Source organism: Zea mays, chromosome 8 (assembly GCF_902167145.1).
Source record: "Zea mays cultivar B73 chromosome 8, Zm-B73-REFERENCE-NAM-5.0, whole genome shotgun sequence".
Taxonomy (NCBI): Eukaryota; Viridiplantae; Streptophyta; class Magnoliopsida; order Poales; family Poaceae; genus Zea; species Zea mays.
In genome coordinates, this window is record NC_050103.1 from 119,436,116 (window position 1) to 119,445,940 (window position 9,825).

Below are 9,825 nucleotides of genomic sequence, written 5' to 3' on the forward strand. Positions count from 1 at the left end.
TGGCTTTGTTCAGCCAAAGACAGCTCGGTCTGGGTGCAGCGGACTGTCCGGTGGTACACCGGACAGTGTTCGGTGCGCCAGGCCGGAGTCTGTCAACTGGCTGCTCTTGGGAAGCAATTAACGGCGTACGGCTATAAATCACCGGACATTATGTGCCAAAACATTTCTATGAAATTTCCTATTTTTTGGAAGCATCTAGAGTATTTTGAGCATTAAAAACAAATTTATGTATTTTCTAAAATTAATAAATGCTAAAGTTCTATTTTTTGTCAGATTTTTAAATGGTCCAAACCCTACATATATACTCCCTCAGTCCACATGATTTAGTCGTTTTTAGGTATGTCCTAAGTCAAACTACCAAACTTTGACCAACAATATATATAAGACTATATTATTTTATACTAAAATAACTACATATTATGATAGTACAAGTCATGATGAATCTAGTAACCTTAATTTTATGTTGATTTCATACAAACACACGGTTACTTTTTGTGCAACCTATGCTCAGGTAAAGAAGAAGAAGGTGTCGAGGCGAATCTTAAGGAGATCCAGGATTTCGACAAGTTAGAGGATTATGCTAGTGACCTCCCCCAGTCAGCTGCCTGTGGTGGGTTTATTTATGTTGGCTACGTTGTTATTATGTGCACTTTGATATACATTATGTAAATGACTCTGGTCTGCATTATTATTACTTACTCTTTATGATTATTCGAAGTATTGTGCCATGATGAGTCATTTATGTAATCCCTGTGTACGTGAGTGAGCCAACAGTCAGCCAGGCCAACGGTCGGCCGCGGAATCCGCGCGCGACGCGTGGCAGAGCCAACGGTCAGAAGGGGGCACCGGACTGTCCGGTGTGCCCCGGATAGTGTCCGGTGCGCCAACGGCTAGGAATCTGCAACAGTCGGCTTCGCCAAATAAGGAAAGAGATCCGCACCGGACAGTGTCCGGTGGTGCACCGGACTATTCGGTGCGCCAAGCGACAGAAGGCAAGAATTGCCTTCTTGAAATGCTCTCAACGGCTCCTAGCTGCCTTGGGGCTATAAAAGGGACCCCTAGGCGCATGGAGGAGTACACCAAGCAACCTTTGAGCATTGTTGATCACTCACACTTCATTCTTGCGCACTTGTTCGACATTCTTAGTGATTTGAGCTCTGTGCTAGTGAGAACCTCGAGATATTGTCTTGAGCTCAAGTCTTGATCTTGTGTGTGCGTATTTGCTGTGGATTTGAGTGTGTTGCTTCCCTCCCTTACTCTAGTGCTTTATTGTAATTCTTATTGTAAGGGCGAGAGACTCCAAGTTGTGGAGATTCCTCGCAAACGGGAAAGAGTAAAGTAAAGAAGAACACCGTGGTATTCAAGTTGATCATTGGATCACTTGAGAGGAGTTGAGTGCAACTCTCGTCCGTTGGGACGCCACAACGTGGAGTAGGCAAGTTTTGTACTTGGCCGAACCACGGGATAAATCCTCGTGTCTCTTGTGCTTGTCCTTATTGTGTCTATTGTGCTTCACAAGAGCTCTACCCTCTACTCACTTGATTTCATTATTCTAACCCTTAATCAAGTTTGTGGTGTTAAGTTTTAAGTTTTACAGGATCACCTATTCACCCCCCCTCTAGGTGCTCTCAGTGTTGAAAGTCGCCTAGAGGGGGCGGGTGAATAGGGCGAAACTGAAATTCACAAAATTAATCACAACTACAAGCCGGGTTAGCGTTAGAAATAGAAACGAGTCCGAGAGAGAGAGAGGGCGTAAAACAAATCGCAAGCGAATAAAGAGTATGACACACGGATTTGTTTTACCGAGGTTCGGTTCTTGCAAACCTACTCCCCGTTGAGGTGGTCACAAAGACCGGGTCTCTTTCAACCCTTTCCCTCTCTCAAACGGTCCCTCGGACCGAGTGAGCTTTTCTTCTCAATTACTTGGAACACGAAGTTCCCACAAGGATCACCACACGATTGGTGTCTCTTGCCTTAATTACAAGTGAGCTTGATCTCAAGAAAGAATGAGAAAGAAAGCAATCCAAGCGCAAGAGCTCAAAAGAACACAACAAATCACTCTCTCTTAACACTAAAGCTTTTGTGGAATTTGGGAGAGGATTTGATCACTTGAGTGTGTCTTGTATTGAATGCCTAGCTCTTGTAAGTGGTTGGAAGGTGGAAAACTTGGATGACTTGAATGTGGAGGTGGTTGGGGTATTTATAGCCCCAACCACCAAACTAGCCGTTTGGTGGAGGCTGCTGTCGCATGGCGCACCGGACAGTCCGGTGCGCCAGCCATGTCACCAGGCCGTTGGGTTCCAACCGTTGGAGCACTATCTTGTGGGCCCGCCTGGCTATCCGATGGTGCACCGGACAAACCCTGTAGGCTGTCCGGTGTGCCACCCGTGCGTGCTCTGCTCCTCTGCGCGCGCTGGCGCGCATTTAATGCGTTGCAGTCGACCGTTGGCGCGAAGTAGCCGTTGCTCCGCTGGCTCACCGGACATGTTCGGTGAATTATAGCGGAGCGAAAATCCGAAGCTGGCGAGTTCAGAGTTGCTCTCCTCTGGTGCACCGGACACTATCCGGTGTGCACCGGACAGTCCGGTGAATTATAGCGAAGCGCCTCTGAAAATTCCCGAAGGTGTGAAGTTTGGCTTGGAGTCCCTTGGTGCACCGGACACAGTCCGGTGCGCCAGACCAGGGCTGCCTTTGGTTATCCCTTGCTCTTTTTGTTGAACCCATTTCTTGGTCTTTTTATTGGCTAAGTGTGAACCTTTGGCACCTATATAACTTATAGACTAGAGCAAACTAGTTAGTCCAATTATTTGTGTTGGGCAATTCAACCACCAAAATCATTTAGGAAATAGGTGTAAGCCTAATTCCCTTTCAATCTCCCCCTTTTTGGTGATTGATGCCAACACAAACCAAAGCAAGTATAGAAGTGCATAAATGAACTAGTTTGCATAATGTGAGTGCAAAGGTTAATTGAAATTGAGCCAATATAAATACTTATAAGATATGCATGGATTGTTTCTTTTATTTTTTAACATTTTGGACCACACTTGCACCACTTGTTTTGTTTTTGCAAATTATTTTGTAAATCCTTTTCAAAGTCCTTTTGCAATATAGTCAAAGGTAAATGAATAAGATTTTGAGAAGCATTTTCAAGATTTGAAATTTTCTCCCACTGTTTCAAATGCTTTTCCTTTGACTAAACAAAACTCCCCCTTGATAAATTCCTCCTCTTAGTGTTCAAGAGGGTTTTAAGATATTGATTTTGAAAATACTACTCTCTCCCCTTTTTGAACACAATGAGATACCAATTTGAAAAATCATACCAATTGAAAAACTCTTTTTAAAATTAGGTGGTGGTGCGGTCCTTTTGCTTTGGGCTAATACTTTCTCCCCCTTTGGCATGAATCTCCAAAAACGGATACTTTGAGTGAAATATAAGCCCTTACCTAACTACTTTCTTTGGCAAATAAAACATATGAGTGAAGATTATACCAAAGCCGGAGAGATGCTCGTAGCGACTGCGAAGGATGAGTTACAGAGTGGAAGCCTTTGTCTTCGCCGAAGACTCCAATTCCTTTTCAATACACCTATGACTTGGTTTGAAATAAACTTGAAAACACATTAGTCATAGCATATATAAAAGAGACATGATCAAAGGTATATTTATGAGCTATGCATGCAAGACATCAAAAGAAATTCCTAGAATCAAGAATATTTAGCTCATGCCTAAGTTTGTTAAAGGTTTGTTCATCAAGTGGCTTGGTAAAGATATCGGCTAATTGATCTTTAGTATTGATGTATGCAATCTCGATATCTCCCTTTTATTGGTGATCCCTTAAGAAATGATACCGAATGGCTATGTGTTTAGTGCGGCTATGCTCAACGGGATTATCCGCCATGCGGATTGCGCTCTCATTATCACATAGAAGAGGGACTTTGGTTAATTTGTAACCGTAGTCCCTAAGGGTTTGCCTCATCCAAAGTAGTTGCGCGCAACAATGGCCTGCGGCAATGTACTCGGCTTCGGCGGTAGAAAGAGCTACGGAATTTTGCTTCTTTGAAGCCCAAGACACCAAGGATCTTCCCAAGAACTGGCAAGTCCCCGATGTGCTCTTTCTATTAATCTTACACCCCGCCCAATCGGCATCCGAATAACCAATCAAATCGAATGTGGATCCCCTAGGATACCAAAGCCCAAACTTAGGAGTATAAACTAAATATCTCAAGATTCGTTTTACGGCCGTAAGGTGAGCTTCCTTAGGGTCGGCTTGGAATCTTGGACACATGCATACGGAAAGCATAATATCCGGTCGAGATGCACATAAATAGAGTAGAGAGCCTATCATCGACCGGTATACCTTTTGATCCACGGACTTACCTTCCGTGTCGAGGTCGAGATCCCCATTGGTTCCCATGGGTGTCTTGATGGGTTTGGCATCCTTCATCCAAACTTGCTTAGAATGTCTTGAGTATACTTCGTTTGGCTTAGGAAGGTGCCCTCTTGGAGTTGTTTTACTTGAAATCCCAAGAAATACTTCAACTCCCCCATCATAGACATCTCGAATTTCTGTGTCATGATCCTACTAAACTCTTCACATGTAGATTCGTTAGTAGACCCAAATATAATATCATCAACATAAATTTGGCATACAAACAAATCATTTTCAAGTATTTTGGTAAAGAGCGTAGGATCGGCCTTTCCGACTTTGAATCCATTAGTGATAAGGAAATCTCTAAGGCATTCATACCATGCTCTTGGGGCTTGCTTGAGCCCGTAAAGCGCCTTAGAGAGTTTATAAACTTGGTTAGGGTACTCACTATCTTCAAAGCCGGGAGGTTGCTCAACATAGACCTCTTCCTTGATTGGTCCATTGAGGAAGGCACTTTTCATGTCCATTTGATAAAGCTTGAAGCCATGGTAAGTAGCATAGGCTAATAATATACGAATTGACTCAAGCCTAGCCACAGGTGCATAGGTTTCACCGAAATCCAAACCTTCGACTTGGGAGTATCCCTTGGCCACAAGTCGGGCTTTGTTCCTTATCACCACACCATGCTCGTCTTGCTTGTTGCGGAACACCCATTTGGTTCCTACAACATTTTGATTAGGACGTGGAACTAAATGCCATACCTCATTCCTCGTGAAGTTGTTGAGCTCCTCTTGCATCGCCACCACCCAATCCGAATCTTGAAGTGCTTCCTCTACCCTCTGTGGCTCAATAGAGGAAACAAAAGAGTAATGCTCACAAAAATGTGCAACACGAGATCTAGTGGTTACCCCCTTATGAATGTCGCCGAGGATGGTCGACGGGGTGATCTCGTTGGATTGCTTGGTGGACTCTTGGGTGTGGCGGTCTTTGTTCTTCATCCTCCATGTTTTGATCATTTGCATCTCCCCCTTGATTATTGCCGTCATCTTGAGGTGGCTCATTTGCTTGATCTTCTCCTTCATCAACTTGAGCCTCATCCTCATTTTGAGTTGGTGGAGATGCTTGCATGGTGGAGGATGGTTGATCTTGTGCATTTGGAGGCTCTTCGGATTCCTTAGGACACACATCCCCAATGGACATGTTCCTTAGAGCGATGCATGGAGCCTCTTCATCACCTACCTCATCAAGATCAACTTGCTCTACTTGAGAGACGTTAGTTTCATCAAACACAACGTCACAAGAAACTTCAACTTGTCTAGAGGACTTGTTAAAGACTCTATATGCCGTTGTGTTTGAATCATATCCTAGTAAAAAGCCTTCTACAGCCTTAGGAGTAAATTTAGATTTTCTACCTCTTTTAACAAGAATAAAGCATTTGCTGCCAAAGACTCTAAAATATGAAATATTGGGCTTTTTACCGGTTAGGAGTTCATATGATGTCTTCTTGAGGATTCGGTGTAGATATAACCGGTTGATGGCGTAGCAGGCGGTGTTGACCGCCTCGGCTCAAAACTGATCCGAAGTCTTGTACTCATCAAGCATGGTTCTTGCCATGTCCAATAGAGTTATATTCTTTCTCTCCACTACACCATTTTGTTGTGGCGTGTAGGGAGAAGAGAACTCATGCTTGATGCCCTCCTCCTCAAGGAAGCCTTCAATTTGAGAGTTCTTGAACTCCGTCCCGTTATCGCTTCTAATCTTCTTGATCCTTAAGCCGAACTCGTTTTGAGCTCGTCTCAAGAATCCCTTTAAGGTCTCTTGGGTATGAGATTTTTCCTGCAAAAAGAACACCCAAGTGAAGCGAGAATAATCATCCACAATAACTAGACAGTACTTACTCCCGCTGATGCTTATGTAAGCGATCGGGTCGAATAGATCCATGTGTAGGAGCTCCAGTGGCCTGTCGGTCGTCATGATGTTCTTGTGTGGATGATGGGCACCAACTTGCTTCCCTGCTTGGCATGCGCTACAGATCCTGTCTTTCTCAAAATGAACATTTGTTAATCCTAAAATGTGCTCTCCCTTTAGAAGCTTGTGAAGATTCTTCATCCCAACATGTGCTAGTCGGCGATGCCAGAGCCAGCCCATGTTAGTCTTAGCAATTAAGCAAGTGTTGAGTTCAGCTCTATCAAAATCTACCAAGTATAGCTGACCCTCTAACACTCCCTTAAATGCTATTGAATCATCACTTCTTCTAAAGACAGTGACACCTATATCAGTAAAAAGACAGTTGTAGCCCATTTGACATAATTGAGAAACAGAAAGCAAATTGTAGTCTAAAGAATCTACAAGAAAAACATTGGAAATGGAATGGTCAGGTGATATAGAAATTTTACCCAATCCTTTGACCAAACCTTGGTTTCCATCCCCGAATGTGATAGCTCGTTGGGAATCTTTGTTTTTCTCGTAGGAGGAGAACATCTTCTTCTCCCCTGTCATGTGGTTTGTCCACCCGCTGTCGATGATCCAACTTGAGCCTCCGGATGCATAAACCTGCAAAACAATTTTAGTTCTTGACTTTAGGTACCCAAATGGTTTTGGGTCCTTTGGCATTAGACACAAGAACTTTGGGTACCCAAACACAAGTCTTTGACCCCTTGTGCTTGCCCCCAACATATTTGGCAACTACTTTGTCGGATTTGTTAGTTAAAACATATGATGCATCAAAAGTTTTAAATGAAATGTCATGATCATTTGATGCACTAGGAGTTATTTTCTTAGGCAACTTAGCATGGGTTGGTTGCCTAGAACTAGATGCCTCACCCTTATACATAAAAGCATGGTTAGGGCCAGAGTGAGACTTCCTAGAATGAATTCTCCTAATTTTGCTCTCAGGATAACCGGCAGGGTACAAAATGTAACCCTCGTTATCTTGAGGCATGGGAGCCTTGCCCTTAACAAAGTTGGACAATTTCTTAGGAGGGGCATTAAGTTTGACATTGCCTCCCTGTTGGAAGCCAACACCATCCTTAATGCCAGGGCGTCTCCCATTATAAAGCATACTACGAGCAAATTTAAATCTTTCATTTTCAAGTTCATGCTCGGCAATTTTAGCATCTAGTTTAGCTATATGATCATTTTGTTGTTTAATTAAAGCCATGTGATCATGTATAGCATTAATATCAACATCTCTACATCTAGTGCAAATAGAAGTATGTTCAACGGTAGATGTAGAGGGTTTGCAAGTTTTTAATTCTACAACCTTAGCATGCAATATATCATTTTCACTTCTAAGGTTGGAAATTGTAACATTGCAAACATCTAGTTCTCTAGCCTTAGCAAGTAATTTTTCATTCTCAATCCTAAGGCTAGCAAGAGAGATGTTTAATTCTTCAATCTTAGCAAGCAAATCATCATTATCATTTCTAAGATTCGGAATTGAAACATCACAAACATTTGAATCAACCTTAGCTAACAACTTAGCATTTTCATTTCTAAGGTTGTCAATGGTCTCATGGCAAGTGCTTAGCTCACTAGATAGTTTTTCGCACTTTTCTACTTCTAAAGCATAAGCATTTTTTACCTTAACATGCTTTTTGTTTTCTTTAATAAGGAAGTCCTCTTGAGAGTCCAAGAGATCATCCTTTTCATGGATAGCACTAATCAATTCATTTAATTTTTCTTTTTGTTGCATGTTTAAGTTGGCAAAAAGAGTACGCAAATTATCTTCCTCATCACTAGCATTATCATCGCTAGAGGACTCATATCTAGTGGAGGATTTGGATTTAACCTTCTTCTTTTTGCCGTCCTTTGTCATGAGGCACTTGTGGCCGACGTTGGGGAAGAGAAGGCCCTTGTTGATGGCGATGTTGGCGGCGTCCTCGTCGGAGGAGGAGTCGGAGGAGCTCTCGTCCGAGTCCCACTCGCGGCATACATGGGCGTCGCCACCCTTCTTCTTGTAGTATTTCTTCTTCTCCTTTCTTCTCCCCTTCTTGTCGTCGCCCCTGTCACTATCACTAGAAATAGGGCATTTTGCTATAAAGTGACTGGGCTTACCACACTTGTAGCAAACCTTCTTGGAGCGGGGCTTGTAATCTTTCCCCCTCCTTTGCTTGAGGATTTGGCGCAAGCTCTTGATGACGAGCGCCATTTCCTCATTGTTGAGCTTTGAGGCGTCGATTGGTTATCTACTTGATGTAGACTCCTCCTTCTTCTCCTCCGTTGCCTTGAATGCAACCGGTTGTGCTTCGGATGTGGAGGGATCATCTAGCTCATTGATTTTCTTTGAGCCCTTGATCATATACTCAAAGCTCACAAAATTCCCGATTACTTCCTCGGGAGTCATTAGTGTATATCTAGGATTAGCACGAATTAATTGAACTTGAGTAGGGTTAAGGAAAATAAGTGATCTAAGAATAACCTTAACCATCTCGTGGTCATCCCACTTTTTGCTCCCGAGGTTGCGCACTTGGTTCACCAAGGTTTTGAGCCGGTTGTACATGTCTTGTGGCTCTTCTCCTTTGCGAAGCCGGAAGCGACCGAGCTCCCCCTCGATCGTCTCCCGCTTGGTGATCTTGGTTAGTTCATCTCCCTCGTGCGTGGTCTTGAGCACGTCCCAAACTTCCTTGGCGCTCTTTAATCCTTGCACCTTGTTATACTCCTCTCGACTTAGAGAGGCGAGGAGTATAGTTGTGGCTTGGGAGTTGAAGTGCTCGATTTGGGCCACCTCGTCCTCATCATAATCCTCATCCCCTACGGATGGTACCTGTGCTCCAAACTCAACAACATTCCATATACTTTTGTGGAGTGAGGTTAGGTGAAATTTCATCAAATCACTCCACCTAGCATAATCTCCACCGTCAAAGGTTGGCGGTTTGCCTAATGGAACGAAAAGTAATGGAGTATGTTTAGGAATGCGAGGGTAGCGTAGGGGGATCTTACTAAACTTCTTGCGCTCATGGCGCTTAGAAGTTACGGAGGGCGCGTCGGAGCCGAAGGTGGAAGGCGATGACGTATCGGTCTCGTAGTAGACCACCTTCCTCATCTTCTTTTTCTTGTCGCCACTCTGATGCGACTTGTGGGAAGAGGCTTTCTTCTCCTTCCCCTTCCCCTTGTTGCGGGACTCTTCCGATGTAGCCTTCTCGTGGCTTGTAGTGGGCTTTTCACCGGTCTCCATCTCCTTCTTGGCGTGTTCTCCCGACATCACTTCGAGCGGTTAGGCTCTAATGAAGCACTGGGCTCCGATACCAATTGAAAGTCGCCTAGAGGGGGGGTGAATAGGGCAAAACTGAAATTCACAAAATTAATCACAACTACAAGCCGGGTTAGCGTTAGAAATAGAAACGAGTCCGAGAGAGAGAGGGCGTAAAACAAATGGCAAGCGAATAAAGAGTATGACACGCGGATTTGTTTTACCGAGGTTCGGTTCTTGCAAACCTACTCCCCGTTGAGGTGGTCA